Raw genomic sequence first — 19,746 nt, 5'->3', positions numbered from 1 at the left:
TTCATTCCTCTAATTAGATCTCATTCAATCAATATCTCAATTCCATTAACAATAATACAACCAGAGCCCTCTTCCTAATTCCCTTTTCCACACACAGCCACTCACTCTGTCGTGCACTCTGCAAATGGCCCTGTGCTCCATCATGTAAGGAACTGTTTGGAAATATACTGTAGGTGGAATGCAATGAAACTGCATTGTTGACATAATCACTGACGTACAGTATATATGAGGTGGCTCTGGGAGTTCTCACACACTGCTACTTGCTAACCCTGCACTGTTTTACACTTGCCAAAAGACTGTGTCGACTTACAAGGCAGATATGTATTGATAAGTCAAGAAAAATAAAGTAGAGTTCTGTAAGAAATAGTTCCTTTGTTTTGAGAAAGGAGCTCAGTTCATTACAAATCCTAACGAACGTAGAATTAAAGGAACACACCAACATTATGGGCAATGCGCTTACCGTCTTCTCAAGAGTCAGACAAGAAGATACATTTAGATACCAATTTCCTCTCTGTGTGTTTAGTGGAAAGCTATCAGGCCGCAAGCTAGCCTAGCTTAACACAAATTAATGGAAGTGGATACGGACCAGCTAGCCTAGCTGTTGGCCAAAAACACCTCTCCCAGAGTTTTAAGCTAGGCTAGTGGTCCATATCGGCTTCCATTAATTTGTGCTAAGCTAGGCTAGCTTGCAGCTGGATAGCTTTCTACTGGGGGGGGCGACAGTGGCTCAGGGGGTAGCTCAGGTCTGGTAATCGGCAGGTTCTGTTGCGTTTATCTGATAATCATCAATATTGAAATGTCGAATTCATCTTTCAGAGGTTTATTCAAAAGTGAACAAGCAAAGCAACAAACAGGAAAAAGTACATTGCAATGGGCAGAATCTACATTCTACATTCTACATTCTGCCAAGAAAAGAAAGAAACAAGCGACTTATATACATCACTGGTAAATTCTAAGCCAATGATATAGCTTCTTCAGAAAATAGAATCAGAGGAACAAGACTAATACAAGTCTAAACATGGTTATAGATTCAGAATAGCAGACATACGAGATCTAGAATTACAGCTGAGTTCAACAGTCCTTCAATTTAGAACACAGACTCACATCTCCTGACAACAGGTAGCTGTTGTAGGTACAAAGGAATTTGATGACATTCCCTCTGTGTCACATATAGAATTGTCTTGTTAGCAAAAAACAGCCAAAGTCTGACAGTTCCCGGTTCAATTCCCGATTCTCCCGGGCAGCATGTTGAAGTGTCATTGAGCAAGACTCTTAACCCCTAATTTCTCCCAATGAGCAGGTTGGCACCTTGCATGGTTGCCTCTGCCATCGGTGTGTGAATGTGTGAGTGAATGGGTAAAATGTGAGGCGCTTTGGATAAAAAGCACTGAATAAATGCACCATTTATTTACCATTTACTGAACGCACAGAGAGGAAATTGGTATCTATCTTCTTGTCTGACTCTGGGGACGACGGTAAACACATAATGTTTGGTGTGTTGCCAAAGGTATTTTTTCTGCATATGTCTTCTTAAGATAATCATAGTTAAGATAAGATATTCCTTTATTGATCCCCATGGGGAAATATGGGCATCATAGCAGCATGGGGAGGGGAGGTACAGGTATGGGCAAGGTAATAGTAGAAAGACATACTATAGGCAATAAAATTGTATCTGAATAAAAAATTATGAGAACAAATAAACAGTGTAAACAAAGGTGCAGATGATGGTCTGTATGCCCTACCGGTTATATTATACGTTACAATAAATATAGGCAATAAATCATTTGAATCTGAATATATACTATGAGTAAGAGTGAAATTAAACAGTACACAAGGTACCCTAACTGGCATAATATACGTCATACATTGTCTGTGCAAGTTTTGGTGGTTAAAAGTCAGACACACTTTGTGGTCAGACATTCCTAATAGTTCTGCAGCCGTTAGTTCTCCAGCTGCTGGCAGCAGTTCATGCTTTTGGCATGAAAGACTGGCCGAGATGGTTAGTGGAGTGTTTGGGGGGTATGAGTCTGTGGCTGAATGTGCTCCTCATCTTGGCTAGCTCCTCATAAAGGGGTGGGAGGGGTTCCCTGGGATAGCGGCCAGCTTCCTTCTCATCCTCCTCTCTACCACCACCTCTAGTTTGACCAGCAGTTCCTGTGCGTTTGTGTAACAGTGGAAGTATAACAACCGGTGATATCGTAGGCCCCAGCCAACTTGAACCTCTCTCTCCTCCTGAAAACCCACCATTATAACACAGTGATTTAAAGTGTCTGAACCGCTTTGGACAACAGTTACGACTGGCACCGCTTCAGCATAATAACCCATGTTTGTATTAGGGGGGCCCACGTTTGACATTCCTCGTAATAGTTCCCAGATGGAGCAGATATGATTCAAGGGGAAGCGTCTCACTGGCCGGCGTTGTCTAATGTTATATTACTAAATAAACAGCTGATGCTGCCAAATGTGTGCAAAGTAGCTCCCGTTTCACACTCTCTGTTTCCAAATATCCTCTTGTTTTTCACACGATGGGAAAAATAGCTGTACTATTTTCATCTAGCTATTTATGATTTATGACGTAATAAGTGAATAAATAGCAATGTATGTCTTTATTATTATCATACAACAAATATTTTATTAGCTTGTGTTTTGTGTGTGTGTGGGGGGGGGGGGGGGGGGGGGGGGGCTTTTTGAAGTTCAGAGATTTGTTCATGATGCTAATATTTACAATATGCCAGAAATATGCTGCCAGGCTATTACTCTGTTGTAGGCTTCAAATGCGTTTGGTGTGGTGTCAGTTCTTGGAGGTGGCTGCTTTAACTGTGATGGATGTGACGCTTTTATCCAAAGTGACAAACAAGTTTTGTACGACAAGTAAGTAGGAAGGGCACAACTATATCAGCTAAGTAGCAATGTTCATCAAAGTGTTCAAACTTGAGTGCTGCAGTGTCGAGTGTATGTTAGTGTAACAAGTCTCGTATTGCCATCTCTGCATTGTGTTTCAGATTCGACCGCTGTTAAGGGATTGCCCCGAGTGGGAGTCGAACCCCGGTCTCCCGTGCCGCGGGTGACATCGCAGACCACTATACCAAGAGGTGAATTCACTTCTTGGTAATGTGTCTGGATGCCTTTTTTTAACGGGGAGTGAGTTTTAACTTGCAGTACCGCTAACGTCCACAGTCACTTCACAACACTTGAAGTCCATCTTGACTGTGGATAGACTTGCGGTACCTCCGTTACATTAGTATATTAGGAAGAGTACATGACACTAGAGGACAGTAAGAAGGTTAGTGTTTTTTTTTGTTTTTTTTACTGAGGCGGCTAGAAGATGTAGAGCAGAGGGGTCTTAGTCTTAGGGTGTGTAGTTAGAGACCATTGACTGGATTTAGACCGGAGAAGGGTTTCGAAAATTATGATCGAAGCGTATGATGGTCAATTATGTCTCATACGTTTGTTACACAGCTTTGATGCAACATTTTACCATGTTTGACCACTCGAGAATTGATAAACATGGTCAAACATCACTCCAAAATACTAAAATTGGTATTTAAAAAATGTCTTGGATGGTGAGCACTTCTGTTCTGGAAATTGCTCAGACCCCCCCCCCTTATAGTCAATACATGTAGGAAAAAAATACATTCTCCAAATGTCCTAGGTCTCTAGTTTGTGGTACAGTTTAATGAGGCTGTGATTATCCTAGAGGTCACAATAGGTCAGTGAGGTATTCAGTGAGGTCAAGTTTTATTCATTACAATTAAATGGCTATTATGGGGACTAACATCATCACACATTGGGCTCATTGGAGCCACAATACCCAAGACTGTTTAGGGTCCACAGCATGCAGAAATAGTCAAAAAAAAAATATTGACAAATATAACACATTTGTACTACATGCATTGCACAGAATGGGCTAGCATAATGTGGGCACGTTTGTAAAGGTGAGCCTTGTGGGCACCCATAGAAACCATCTTCATTCAGATATATTGAGGTGAGAGGTCAAGGAACCCCTTTGAAAATGGCCATGGCAGTTTTTTCTCCAAGATTTAGCCAAACTTTGGAGCATTATTTACCCCCCTTCCAGTTGCATGACAAGATTGGTACCAATGGATACTGTGACAGACTCCGGGGTGTTACCAGCTGTCACCAGATTGGAATTAACAAAACACACGGCACAAGGTAGAAGCACGTTTAACAGCAGTTTTATTACCGTTTAGGGGAAAAGGAGAGGTTAAGGAAATCGTCAGCCAGTCCGTAATACAAGAGAATCGCCTTGGTCCGTTACACAGAGAGCGGTTCTCATACGGGCAGGGGCTGATCCGGGAGAAGAGACGTCATACAAGCAGGGGTCGACACATATGCGGGTTCTCAGACGATCAGGGGTTACAGCACACAGCAGGGTCCTCCTTCCAAAAGCAGATAAACAGCAAATTGGTCACACAGACAATAATCTTCTCCTCCTCCTCCTCCTCTGAATGAATGAATGAATGAATGAATGAATGAATGAATGAATGAATGAATGAATGAATGAATGAATGAATGAATGAATGAATGAATGAATGCATGAATGAAAACTTTATTGAACATATTGTAAAATGGGTACAATACAGTACGGCTCAATACACACAATTGTTAAGGGGATGCAGACCAGAGAAAGACGTTTGTCTTGTTTACATCAGGGTCCCCCATTTTCAATTCATATTGAATTTAATTTAATACTCACGTCTTCTCCTTCCGTATGGTTTCACCTCAGCTACTCCAATGATTCTGTATCTCTGTCTCCATTTTTCTATGCTGCTTGATTGAGTGGTGATTGCACTCACCTGGCTCGGGCGCGTCTGGCACAGGTGCGCTTCATCTGTGCTGATGCGCTCTGCTCTGGCGGGAGTCTCTCCTGAATTCCTAATATGGGCATATGCCCCAGTACCTTGGCCGACACATAGCGGCCGTCTATTACCACGCCAGCCGGTCGGGCACAATACCTTAAGTCTAGTTTCATATGATGCCAGTATCTTCGCTCTAGCTTATTTTTTTTTTATGAGCCCACCACAGCCTCTGAAAGATTAATGAGATGACCCCCTATTTTTTCTCTCTTTCTGTCTCTCTCTCCTATGCCCTCCTTCTCTCTCTGGTGATCTATCCTGATAAGGAAGTCGATTCATCTACCTTCTCAGTCAGTCTTATCTCTGTCTGCCCTATACCTGCCTCCCGTTGTGCCTTATTGCAGCAAAAAGGTCAAAACCACAATCTTTCATCAAATTTGTTTAGCCAATAAAAGTCAAGCTGGCCCTCCATAGACGGCCCCTTAATTGGCGGCTCTGTGCAGCACTAATGTGATTGAGGTGAAAGAGGGCTGTTTTAGGGCTGTTTTGGCCTCTTCAGACCGAGGGCTTGTTATATACTAATAATCCAATTGGCAGAGATTAGTCCATGTGACCGGGTGATGAAGTCCTTCTTTTGTTGATGACAGGAAGGACAGGATGACAGAAGTGGTCCGACCAATCAGAGGCCATGCTACAGGACGCACTCGATGACGTCGACTGGGGTATGTTTCAGGCAAGCTCCAGCGATGTCAGTGAGTTCACGGATGTTGTTGTTAGTTTTATAACAACACTAGCGGATAGCATTGTCCCCACAAAGAAGGTTAGGGTCTTCCCGAACCAGAAACCGTGGGTTGACAGTACTATCCGAGCGGCTCTGAGAACTCGCACCACTGCTTATAACCTGGGCAGAGCGTCAGGAAACATGGAAGAGTATAAGGCTACAGTCTATACTCTGCGCAAGGCTGTAAAACTTGCTAAGAGGACATACGCTGACAAGATGGAGGCACAAATGGCCCAGAATGACACAAGAGGTTTATGGCGAGGGCTACGGACGATAATTGACTACAAAGTCAGCGCCCCCTCAATAGGGAGTGCCGACGCCTCTCTCGCGGACCAGTTCAACTCCTTTTACGCACGGTTTGGGGAAAACAGTAGCAATGCTAGCTCACCGGCTAACGACGTTACTGATGCACCGGCCGTCGTGGGGGGGGGGGGAATCCGCGGGGGGGGGGGGGGGGCACTCTCTCATTGACGGAACACAGTGTGAGAAGAGCATTTATGCGGGTGAACACCAGAAAGGCAGCTGGCCCAGATGGGATAAAAGGACGTATACTTAAGTCCTGCGCTAACCAGCTAGCCCCAGTGTTCACCACCATATTTAATCTATCCCTGGCTGAATCCGTGGTCCCTGCCTGCTTCAAGATGTCCACCCTCCCCAACAGGTCTTAATGACTACAGACCGGTGGCACTCACCTCTGTGGTCATGAAATGTTTTGAGAGGCTGGTTAAGGTTTACATTTGTGCCTCCCTCCCCAGTGATATGGACCATAATGCAATTTGCATACAGGCCAAATAGGTCCACTGTGATGATGCGGTCTCCCAAGTACTGCACAGCACCCTCTCTCACCTAGACTGCCAGAAGGGGGGCTATGTGAGACTGTTGTTCATTGACTATAGCTCAGCGTTCAACACCATAGTCCCCACCAGACTAGTGGACAAGCTGATCGAGCTGGGTCTGAGCTCCGCTCTGAGCGCCTGTGTTACGACCCCTGTGTGTCTAAGGGTAAAGGGCTGTAACATAACAGTTGGTTGACAGAAAAGATGGACCAGGTTTGTAAACAACAATGATATTTATTGAATAGAGGCAAAGGAAGCACATGTAGCTCAGGGGTGAGCCCAGGCCAAAACAACAAACAAACACCACTATACTCCAAATAAACACAATCTAATCTATGGTAAAAGAGATTACATTACCTAAACTACTCTTACCTAACCAAAACAGGAGAAAACAATGTCCAAAGGAAATGGCAGCTCACCCCATCTGTGCTTCCTGAGAAAGAGAGAAAAACACATTAATTATACAGAAACAAAAGCAGAATATATACAAAAACAAACTATAACTAACAATGCTCTCTCTGTGGCCATACACACACAAGGAAATTACTACTAAGCACCAAAGGCCAATAAACGAAATGCAATACTGTCAAAGTTACAGGTTTACCAAAAACACAACAGGCCTAGCCTCATGCCAGAGAGAGAGAAAGACTGAAGTGAGAAGCCATGTTTTAACAGGTGTGGGGTGATCCATGATTGGGTGGTGTGGATTGAGTGTTGGAGTCTGGAAAGCCATCCACCAATCGGTGCTGTCTTGCAATAATGGAAGGATTGGCCTGGCAGGGAGGAAACAAAATGGAGAACACACACACATGGAGACACACACTGGGGAATATATACATTGGGATGTAACACCCCCATACATAAGACAAAAACATGTTTGACACCTAACACCAACTAAACATGTTTTTTTTTTTTTTTTTTTTTCTAACAACAAGATAACATCCCCGAGATAACATGTACTCCAAAACAAAGAGCTATGAAAAACTAGCAGTTGGTACAACCACACGGGTCAACAATGACAGAACGAGTTGACAGCAACAGACAACGAGTCGACAGCAAAATAGAACAAGTCGACAGCACGAGAGATTTAACTCCGAGATAGAGCATCCGCCAACACATTCTCAGACCCCTTCTTATGCTTTATGCTGAGGTTATAATTTTGCACTATGAGCGCCCAACGCATGAGGCGCTGATTGTGGTTGTACATCCGCGACAGAAAAACCAATGGGTTGTGGTCGGTGTATACTACCACTGGTAATACGCTCGAACCGACATACACCTCAAAATGTTGCAACGCATACAACATAGCCAAAGTCTCCTTTTCAATAGTGGAATAGTTTAGTTGATGTTTGTTAAATTTCCGGGAGAAATAACAAACCGGGTGACTGACACCATCGTGATCTTCCTGTAATAACACCCCTCCAGCTCCCACCCCGCTGGCATCCACCTCCAGCTGGAACGGCAGGGAGAAATCTGGAGCAGAGAGAACAGGGGAACTGCATAAGAGAGCTTTAACACCATCAAATGCATTTTGACAATCAGCTGTCCAAATGAATGGTTTGGACGGGCTACACAGGCTAGTGAGAGAAGTGACGACAGAAGAAAAGTTCCGGCAAAAACCACGGTAATACCCAGCCATCCCAAGGAATCTACGCAATTCCCGCCTAGTAGTAGGCACTGGAAAAGTTGTGATTGCAGATATTTTTGCATCCACCAGACGCACTTGGCCTTGTCCTACCTGCTTACCAAGATAGGTAACCGTAGCCTTGCCGAACTCACACTTGGCAAGGTTAAGGGTCAGGGAGGCTCCAGCTAAGCGGTCAAAGACAGTTTGCAAGGTTGTCATGTGGTCACGCCAGTTGGTCGAATAGACAACCAGGTCATCGAGATAGGCATTACAATTTGGAACACCAGCCAGGACTAGGGTCACCAGTCGCTGGAAAGTGGCCGGGGCATTACGCATTCCAAAAGGCATTACCGTATATTGCAAAAAATTGCCAGGAGTAACAAACGCCGAGATTTCCGAGGCACGGGGGGTCAAAGGGACCTGCCAGTAACCCTTTAACAAATCTAGTTTGCTAACATAGGTGGCAGATCCAAGGTTGTCAATACAATCTTCCATGCGGGGCAGTGGGAAGGAATCAGGCACGGTGACAGCATTTACCTTTCGGAAATCAGTACAAAATCTAGGAGTTCCATCCGATTTGGGAGCTAACAAGCAAGGTGAACTCCAGGGACTGCAACTTGGCTTGGCTAAACCATGTTTTAACAAATAGTCAACCTCCTGTTGCATCATGGCCCTCTTGGTGATGTTAACACGGTATGCATGTTGCTTGATAGGCACAGCATTGTTAACTTTAATATCATGGGCCAATACAGAAGTACAGGAGGGAACATCACCAAACAGAGCCAGGTAGGCCTGAATCAAATCTGTGATGTCCTCTCGCTGCTCCTCAGGTAAGTGTGCTAAGTGAGTGGGCAGGTTCAATAACATCTCAGTGTTGGACAATCTAGCACCCTGATGGGCTGCATTGCGCAACTCCAAGCCATCTACATCCTCACCACTAACGTCAGGAGAGTCCGGAACTATTGGAGTTGAGGCAACAGCAGAGACGGCCAGTCCGGCTGTCTGGTCTGAGGTCTTCACCTGCACACCATCTCTGGAAAAATATGGTTTAAGCATATTGATGTGGCAAACACGAGAGTGACGTTTACGATCAGGGGTGCAAACCACATAGTCTGTATCACTTATCTTCTTGTCTATTGCATACGGTCCGGAAAAACGAGCGGAAAGAGCAGAACCAAGGATAGGTAACAGGACTAGAACCTTATCACCTGGCTGGAAAGATCAAGAAACAGCTTTCTCGTCATAGTGCCGTTTCATAGTTCTCTGGGAAGAAGAGAGCGCTTCTTTTGCGAGAGAGCACGCCTGATGCAGTCGCTCTCGAAACTGGCTAACAAAATCTAGAACATTAGTGGGTGTGCTGGCACCCTTTGACATGAACCGTTCTTTAAGAACTTTCAGAGGCCCTCTAACAGTGTGCCCAAAAACGAGCTCAGCAGGACTGAAACCAAGAGACTCCTGTATGGTCTCTCGCGCAGCAAATAGAACAAGGGGGACACCCTCATCCCAATCTTTCTCGGTGTCTAAGCAATATTTACGCAGCATGGACTTTAAGGTCTGATGCCAACGTTCTAGAGCCCCCTGAGTTTCAGGGTGGTAGGCACTGGACACTATATGTCGGATACCCAGGGACTGTAACACTTGCTCAAATAACCTAGACAGGAAGTTGGTGCCTTGGTCCGTTTGTACTACCTTAGGCAGTCCAAACGTGGAGAAGAACTTCGTCAAAGCCTTAATTATTACAGGCGCTGTAATTCTGCGAAGAGGGATAGCCTCAGGGAAACGGGTGGCGGTACACATTATTGTCAACAAAAACTGATTGCCGGCTTTGGTCCTTCAGATTCAGATTCAGATTCAGATTCCTTTATTGAGCCATTTGTGTAAAACACATTGGTAATTGTTGCAGCAATACAGTGTATGCATTTTTTCTTTTTTCACAGTAAACAAACACCAACACAGAAACGAAAACAGTGCAGTGGGGGATTAATCAATAAATAAAATACATATATATATATATAAAGTGAAGTGTGCAGAGATCCAGTACGGACTAGTGCAGTGCAGTCAATGTCATTTAGCCAGTGTCACTTGGGGGCAGAGGGGGGGGGGGGGGGTACCGAGGGGGGGGGGGGGGGGCCTGAGGCATTGATCAGCCTGGCGGCTGAGGGGAAGAAGCTCAGTCTGTGTCGAGCTTTCAAAGCCTTTGGGATCCTCAGCCTTCTCCCAGAGGGGAGCAGGGTGAAGAGGCTGTGACCGGGGTGGGATGGGTCGGCCATGATCTTTCTCGCCCTCTTCAGCGCCCTGGAGTCGTGCAGGGACCTGAGGGAGGGCAGGGGACAGCCGATCACCCTCTCCGCGGAGCGAATCACCCGCTGCAGCTTGGCAAGATCTTTTGCCGCTGCAGCAGGGAACCAGGAGATGATGGAGTGGGTGAGGATGGACTCAATGATGGCCGTGTAGAATTGGGCCATCATGGTCCTCGGCAGTTTATACTTCTTCAACTGCCGGAGGAAGAACATCCTCCCCTGGGCCTTCTTGAGCAGGCCCGTGATGTTAAGCTCCCACTTCAAATCCCGGGAGATGGTCATGCCGAGGAATCGGCATGACTCCACGGAGGTCACCTGAGTGCCTCCCAGTATGATGGGAGGGGGCAGGGCTGCTTTCTTCCTGAAATCCACTACCATCTCCACTGTCTTTTGAGCGTTGAGCTCCAGGTTGTTGCAGCTGCACCAGCTCTGCAGCCTCTCGATCTCCCTCCTGTAGGCCGACTCATCCCCCCTGGAGATGAGACCCACCAGGGTGGTGTCGTCAGCGAATTTCAGGAGTTTGACCGAGGGGTGCAGAGAGGCACAGCTGTTTGTGTACAGGGAGAACAGTAGTGGGGATAGAACGCAGCCCTGCGGGGAACCGGTGCTGGTGGACCTAGAGCTGGAAATGCTCTTCCCCAGCCTCACCCGCTGAGACCTGTTGGACAGGAAGTCGGTAATCCACCTGCGAGTGGAGGCCGGCACCTGCAGCAGGGATAGCTGGTGCTCCAGGATGGGTGGAAGGATGGTGTTGAAGGCCGAGCTGAAGTCCACATACAGGATCCTGACATAGTTGCCCGCGTAGTCCAGATGTTCCAGCGTGTAGTGCAGAGCCATGTTCACAGCATCCTCTGTGGATCTGTTGGCTCTGTACGCGAACTGCAGCGGGCCAACACAGTCAACTATGACATGTTCAAATGGTTCACCGACCGCTGGTATAGGACAGAGGGGAGCAGGTGGAATTACCTGGTTTGGCTTTCCGGTGATCTAACAAGTACTACAGGTACGACAGTACTGTGCTACATCGGACTTCAAACCGGGCCAAAAGAAATGTTGAAGTATTCTGTTGTATGTTTTAGTGACTCCCAAGTGTCCAGACCAAGGGTGGTCATGGGCCAAGAACAGTACATGCTGACGATAAACTGCAGGGACAACAATCTGATAAACAGTGCTCCAGTCTGGTACCTGATCTGGTAGCCCTATCTCCGATTGTGCATGCTCTGCCAGTCTAGTACCATGGGACCTCCATGTACGCATCAAAACTCCTTCATCCACAAAATAAGAATGCAACTCTCTCCTCTGTTCTGTTTCAAGAGAAGAGAAACATTTTGCAAGAGAAGGGTCAGCCTTCTGGGCAGTAATTAGCATTTCACGAGTAACGGGTAACTTCAAAGCGTCGGAACTAGTTACAGTTGTCTGTGGGGGTACCTTACTATGAGTTGGTGGTTTGTCAGCGGTATCAGAAGTTGGAGCCAGCAACTCCTCCCTGACAAAGGCTGAAGCAAAAACAGAGTCAGACAAATTAATTTCATCACCTCTCTTTTTCAATTGAGCCCGAGTGACAACACTTGCAGAAAAAACTTCAGGGAAGTTCTGTGACAAGTCATCAGGCAGAGAATCTGTGTCTGGGTGATCCAACACTTCCAGCACAGCGTTCACCTGTCCTCCAGCTAAATCATTTCCCATGATAAAGGAAATGCCTTTAACTGGCAAGGAAGGTCTCACCCCCATTTTAAAGAACCCAGTGACCAAATCAGATTGTACATGAATACAGTGTAACGGGGCTGGCACGAAACCCATCTCAATACCTTGAACTAGGACACTAGAACCACAGGAAGATTTCTCAGACAGAGGTAGTACATCAGAGAGGATAAAGGATTGTGAGGCTCCAGTATCTCGTAAGATCTGAACTGTACACTGATCTTTTGGATCCCCTGTCAAGGAAACTAAACCCTTGGAAGTAAATGGCCTGAAACAAGGATCGAGAACATCCTGATCATTGTGCATCTGTTGATCGGAATCAGGTGCCATTTTAATCAGACCAACCCCTTTGGGTTGTCTAAAGTTCTGAGAGGACGGTTGCTGCTTACGTTTCAATGTTAAACAGTCAGAAATAACATGACCAGATTTATGACAGTAGTAACATGTCCGCTCCTCTTTTGAGCATGGAGGTGACATTTTTGGTCGGGGGTGTGTGAATTCTGAATGGTTGGGGACAGAAGGTTTCTGAGAGAAATCATGGGGGAGAAACGAGTCACGCCTATCTACAAACACAGTTTTATGGGTTAGCGCAAACTCATCAGCTAATACAGCAGCTTGCTGCAGAGTGGACACTTTCTGCTCACTCAGGTAAATTACAATACGCTCTGGCAAACGATTCTTAAACTCTTCTAATAGAATGAGTTCTCTGAGAGAGTTAAGATCTGAGGCCTTGCTTGCTGCACACCATTTATCAAAGAGAGTTCCCTTTTCTCTAGCAAACTCTACAAAGGTCTGGTTGACAGCTCTCTTGTGACTGCGAAACCTCTGCCTATAAGCTTCGGGCACAAGCTCATATGCACGAAGGATGGCAGCCTTCACAGTATCATACAATAGACTATCTTCTAGGGAAAGTGTTGAACAAACCTCTTGGGCTTTACCAGTTAATTTGCATTGAAGCAACAAAAGCCAGACCTCTCTTGGCCAGCGCAATGAAGCAGCAATACGCTCAAACACATTAAAATAAGTATCAACTTCTGTCTCTCGGAACGGAGGCACCAAAGCAATGTGTTTACTTATATCAAAAGTGTGTGATGAATAAGCTGTGGAGGAGGACATACCCGGGCCTTGTGGAGGAGTCGGTGTAGCAGAGTTGGATTCACTCCTTAGGACTTCCAGCTCCAACCTCCGCAGTCTGAGCTCTTTTTCCACTTCATGCTCAAGCTCCAACCTACGAATGTTAACAGCCCTTTCATTTTCTGCCTCAAGCTCCATTCTACGAAGCCGATACTCCGCCTCACGTGCTTGTGCCTTCTCCTGAGCCTCCATCTGGAGACGGGCTATTCTAACCTTGACCTGGGCCCCTTCTCGAGACCCAGTTGACACAGGAGAGGTCAAGTGAAAATGTGGCAATGTGACGTTCACACCTGCCTTTTCAGCACCATGGGCTTGCTCCCCAGAAGGCTGTGCTTCCGTAGGTTCACCAGGAGGACTTGCATGTTCATCAGAGACCGCAGGTAAAACAAGCGTCCCCTGCTCCAACAGCTTATCTACCACAAGACACCTGATATCCTGCTTAAGATGCTTTTGTTGAACCGAGAGTTTAAAATGTGTGGCAATCTCCACTAAGTCTGCCTTGCGGCAGCTATCTAGCGCTTCCCAAGTAGGATTGCTCAAGAATTTCCCCAGATCAAAAGTACTAACTGCCATTTTTATTTTTTTTTTACACAAATGCCATTTTTACACACAAATCAATTAATTACTATACAAGTGTAAACAAACACAGTTCACCAAATCCATCAACCAACAATTGAACACGGGTTACAAGATCCCGGATGAGCCCCCATTTATGTTACGACCCCTGTGTGTCTAAGGGTAAAGGGCTGTAACATAACAGTTGGTTGACAGAAAAGATGGACCAGGTTTGTAAACAACAATGATATTTATTGAATAGAGGCAAAGGAAGCACATGTAGCTCAGGGGTGAGCCCAGGCCAAAACAACAAACAAACACCACTATACTCCAAATAAACACAATCTAATCTATGGTAAAAGAGATTACATTACCTAAACTACTCTTACCTAACCAAAACAGGAGAAAACAATGTCCAAAGGAAATGGCAGCTCACCCCATCTGTGCTTCCTGAGAAAGAGAGAAAAACACATTAATTATACAGAAACAAAAGCAGAATATATACAAAAACAAACTATAACTAACAATGCTCTCTCTGTGGCCATACACACACAAGGAAATTACTACTAAGCACCAAAGGCCAATAAACGAAATGCAATACTGTCAAAGTTACAGGTTTACCAAAAACACAACAGGCCTAGCCTCATGCCAGAGAGAGAGAAAGACTGAAGTGAGAAGCCATGTTTTAACAGGTGTGGGGTGATCCATGATTGGGTGGTGTGGATTGAGTGTTGGAGTCTGGAAAGCCATCCACCAATCGGTGCTGTCTTGCAATAATGGAAGGATTGGCCTGGCAGGGAGGAAACAAAATGGAGAACACACACACATGGAGACACACACTGGGGAATATATACATTGGGATGTAACAGCCTGGATACTGGACTTTCTGAGTGAAAGGCCCCAGGCGGTCAGGGTGGGGGGTCAGACCTCCAACACCATCACCCTGAGTATCGGGTCCCCCCAGGGCTGTGTTCTGAGCCCCCTGCTGTACTCACTCTACACACACGATTGTGTGGCCAAGTTCAGCTCCAACTCCATAGTGAAGTTTGCGGACGACACAGTGGTGGTGGGGCTGATCTCTGACAACGACGAGAAGGCCTACTGGGAGGAGGTTGAGGTACTGGAACGTTGGTACCAGGACAACAGCCTGCTCCTGAACATTGGTAAAACCAAGGAGCTGATTGTGGATTTTAGGAGAACAGAGCAGGGGACACACACACCACTGAGGATAAACAGGGCTACCGTGGACAGGGTGAGCAGCTTCAAGTACCTGGGGGTCCACATCTCAGAGGACCTGACATGGACAACACACATAGACTCAGTCGTAAAGAAGGCGAAGCAGTGCCTCTACCACCTGAGACAGTTAAGGAAGTTCAGAGTATCGGGGAAGATACTCCAGTCGTCCGGAGCTGTAGAGAGCATCTTGACTGGAAACATCACTGCCTGGTATGGAAACAGCAAGGCACAGGACAAGAAGGCCCTACAGAGAGTGGTGCGCTCAGCTGAGCGTACTACGGATATTGCACTACCACCCCTGCAGGTCTTATATAACAAGAGGTGCAAATCCAGAGCCTGCAGAATAATGAAAGACCCTCACCACCCCAACAACAGCCTGTTCAAGCTGCTGCGGTCAGGTAAACGCCTGCGAACACCAGCAACTAGGACAGAGAGACTTTGGCTCAGCGTCTTCCCCCAGGCCATGAACTCTCCACACACAAGCACACATGAGCACACACATAACACACACACTGTATACACTCACACACTAGCAGTCATTTTAGCATGAACACACACACACACATGCTGCACACGCTCACACTCAATGGTCACTTGACACAATTAAAGGTCACTTTAAAAACAAGAACAGGAGTGGTTCTTGTATAGTAAACAGATGGATATAGCAAGCTAGCATAAGGACACATAGTATAACTGTAGATTGTATAGTATAGCATTGTATAGTAGTGTACATAAGACCCAGTGCCTCATCCGTAGCTAACAGTGCATTGCACTATCGCAGGACCTTAGTATGTCTTACCATGCTTTTTGTAAACTTTATGTACCTGTTATGTCTTATTCTTATTACTTGTATTATTGCACAAATTCTCATCCTATTCTTATTATTGTATTATTGCACAATCGTTGCGGGCAAGCATTTCACTGTATGCTTGTATGCCGTGACAAATAAAACTCTTGACTTGACTTGAACCCCCTTCAGGAGAACCCCAATACAGGGCAGAACAGAGAAAGTGTTATTATTCTACCAGAAGATTAAGCAAAGGATTCTCTGTGGTGCATTTTTCTGAGGCTTATAGAATTGTGGGATCCTTGACAACAAGGCTAACAACAAAACCCTCAATTTCAATGTGGTCAGTGTTTTGCTGAGCATGGTGTGGGCAATCATTAATTCACTATACCACCACAGGTATTTTATTATTATTATTTTCTTTCAACTATGGGTCAGTTGAAAGTGAATTCACCACTGCAACCTAAAACCATATCACTGTTTTATCATAGAATAGAATAGAATAGAATAGAATAGAATAGAATAGAATAGAATAGAATAGAATAGAAATACTTTTATTATCCAGAGGGAAATTTGACACTGCAAATCGCTCAACATTTAAACATTTAGACAGAACAGGTCATGAATAAGAATAACAAAACAAATCAAATCAAATTGCCTAAGATAAGAGTAGAATAAAATAGAATACAAATGGAATAAAATATACAGTAAATAAATACAGTAAAAATATACTGAGGTCTACAGTAGATGTAATATTGCACAGTGCTGTTTCAAAACTAAGAGTCCAGGAAGATGGTAACTGTCACTCTGTGCTCAGTGATGCAGTGAGGCACAGTGATGCAGTGAGCCTGGCACTGAACATGCTCCTCCTGTCAGCCAAGTCTGTGTATAGGGGTTTTCCCTGATGGCCTGGAGCTTAGCAAGGCTCCTCCTCTCCGCCACCGTCGCTAGAGAGTCCAGCTCCACCCCAACCACGCTACTGGCCTTCCTGACTAGCTTATCCAGCCTGTTTGTGTCCCCTGCTCTCAGTCCGCTGCCCCAGCAGGTCACAGCATACAAGAAGGCGCCCGCCACCACAGACTCATAGAACATCCTCAACATCCTTGTACAGACATTGAAGGATCTCAGCCTTCTGAGAAAGTAGAGTCGGCTCTGGCCCTTCTTGTACAGTGCCTCTGCGCGTTTTGACCCGTTCAGTTTGTTGTCGATGTGCACACCGAGGTATTTGTACACCTCAACCATGTCCACATCGACTCCCCTGATGGAAACGGGGGTCACAGGTGAAGGGGGTCTCCTCCTCCCCAGCTCCACAACCAGTTCCTTGGTCTTGCTGCAGGTGGTTTTTACCAGTTCCCGGTATTCCCTCTCGTCACCGTCCTTTATACATCCCACTATCGCAGAGTCATCAGAAAACTTCTGAAGGTGGCAGGACTCTGACCGATAGTGGAAGTCGTTGGTGTGTAGACAGTGAAGAGGAAGGGAGAGAGGACTGTCAGTCTGTCTGACTGCACAGCTCCGTAGGCGCACGTACTGTGGTCTTCCCGTCAACAACCCAGGACACCAGGGGGGCCTCTACCTGCATCGCCTCCAACTTCTCACCCAGCAGCCCAGGCTTTATGGTATCAAAAGCACTGGAGAAGTCAAAGAACATGACTCTCACAGTGCTCCCCGGCTTGTCTAGGTGAGTGTAGGCTCGGTTCAGCAGGTAGATGACAGCATCATCTACCCCCAGTCGGGGCTGGTAGGCGAACTGGAGTGGGTCTAGGTGGGGTTTGATCACCGGGCGGAGTTGCTCTAGGACTAACCTCTCCATGGTCTTCATTATATGGGAGGTTAGAGCCACCGGCTGTCTTGTGCTGCTGGGACGAAAATACTCGTTTGGTCGCAGCTTTCGTTACACAGTAGCGGGAGTTGGTTGGGATTGATGTGCCGAGACAGCTTGTACACAACCCAAAACCTGTCCGGCCTCACGTGGTATGAGGCTGCAATCCATTACCTGGAAGACAATAGGTCAGGGGAGGAAACTAACAAACCAACTCCAAAACACCAGAAGCCAGAAATGGTGGAAGGTTGGGCTTGGGGCCAGCGACCCCATCCTGTAAAAACCCCATTGCTACAAAAACGTCAACAAAGAAAAACCAAGAATATCCGGCCCTGAGAGAGGATGGACCTCAGGTAGGAATTATGACGCAGTGTGGTGAAAGCCGGAAACATCCGGAAGCTACCCTGCCGACCACCATTCTCTCAAGCAGGGCCATTACCACCATCGGGACATGGAATGTAAGGACTATGTATGATGCCGGAAAGACTGCGCAGGTGGCTGCCGAGATGAGGAATTACAATCTTGCCATACTCGGAATCAGTGAATCAAGGTGGATCGGATCCGGCCATAAGAGGCTCGCCACAGGCGAGATGACACTGTACTCAGGCCATGAAGAGGACGATGCACACCATACCCAGGGAGTGGCCTTGATGCTGTCCAAGGCTGCCCAGAGAGCACTTATTGGATGGGAGGCACATGGTCCTAGGATCATTGCAGCTTCTTTTAGAACTATGAAGGCAAAAATAAACATGAACATTATCCAGTGCTATGCCCCTACAAATGACAGCAATGAAGAGAGAAAAGAAGAATACTACAGCAGACTACAGGACATCATTCAGAAATACTCAGAAAGAGACATCAACATCATAATGGGAGACTTCAATGCCAAGGTAGGAAGTGACAACAGAGGCTACGAGGAGACAATGGGAAAGCAAGGTATAGGAGAGATGAACAACAACAGGGAGAGATTCGCAAACCTATGCGCCACTAACAACCTGGTCATCGGCGGAAGCATTTTCCCCCACAAAAGGATACACAAAGCTACATGGATCTCACCGGACCTCAACACCGAAAACTAGATAGACCATGTGTGCATCACTAAGAAGTTCAGGAGGTCCCTTCAAGATGTATGTGTTAGGAGAGGAGCTGATGTTGCCTCAGACCACCACCTCCTGGTTGCCCGGCTGAAGCTGAAATTAAAGAAAAACTGGACAGGGGAGAAGAATCGGAGACAAACATTCAACACAGCACTTCTGAGAGACCCAACCAAGTTAGAAGAATACAAACTCACACTTAGGAACACGTTTCAAGCCCTGCAAGAGTTGATGGAAAAAGAGGAGGAAAACATTGAGAAGAAGTGGAAGTCTGTGAAGGAAGCAGTAAGTACAACGTGCAAAGAAGTACTGGGCCCGAAGAAACACAACCATAAGGAGTGGATATCAGCAGAGTCATTGAGGAAGATAGAGGAGAGGAAAGGGAAGAAGGCACTAATCAACAACAGTCGAACAAGAGCCGAAAAGGTCAAAGCACAAAACCAGTACACAGAAGCCACAAAAAGGGTTAAGAAAAGCATCAAGGCAGACAAGAAGGACTATATTGAGAGTCTTGCGGCAGATGCTGAAGAAGCAGCTAGACATGAACATTTGAAAGACTTATATAACACCACCAGGAAGCTGTCAGGAAAGTTTAGTAAACCAGAAAGACCAGTTAAGGACAAAGACGGACAGCCAATCATCGGAGAGGAAAGACAAAAGGAAAGATGGGTAGAACATTTTGAGGAACTGCTAAACAGACCAGCAACACAGGACATCCAGCAAGCTGACAGGGATCTGCTGATAGACTGCAGCGTGCCAACAAAAGAAGAGATCCGCAAAGCCATCAAGAAGCTGAGGAACGGCAAGACTGCAGGACCCGACGGTATTCCGGCAGAAGCACTGAAGGCCGATATAGAGACCATAGAAGAGATGCTCCATCCTCTCTTCAAGAAGATATGGGAAGAAGAACACATCCCATCAGAATGGAAGGAGGGCTACCTCGTCAAAATACAGAAGAAAGGAGATATGAGATATGTGCAAACTACAGAGGGATCACACTACTCTCCATCCCAGGAAAAGTATTCAACAGGATTATACTGGACAGGATGAAGGACG

The sequence above is a fragment of the Notolepis coatsorum genome, assembly GCF_963971535.1.
Source record: "Notolepis coatsorum genome assembly, chromosome: 20".
Taxonomy (NCBI): Eukaryota; Metazoa; Chordata; class Actinopteri; order Aulopiformes; family Paralepididae; genus Notolepis; species Notolepis coatsorum.
Note: the sequence above shows the minus strand (reverse complement) of the source record.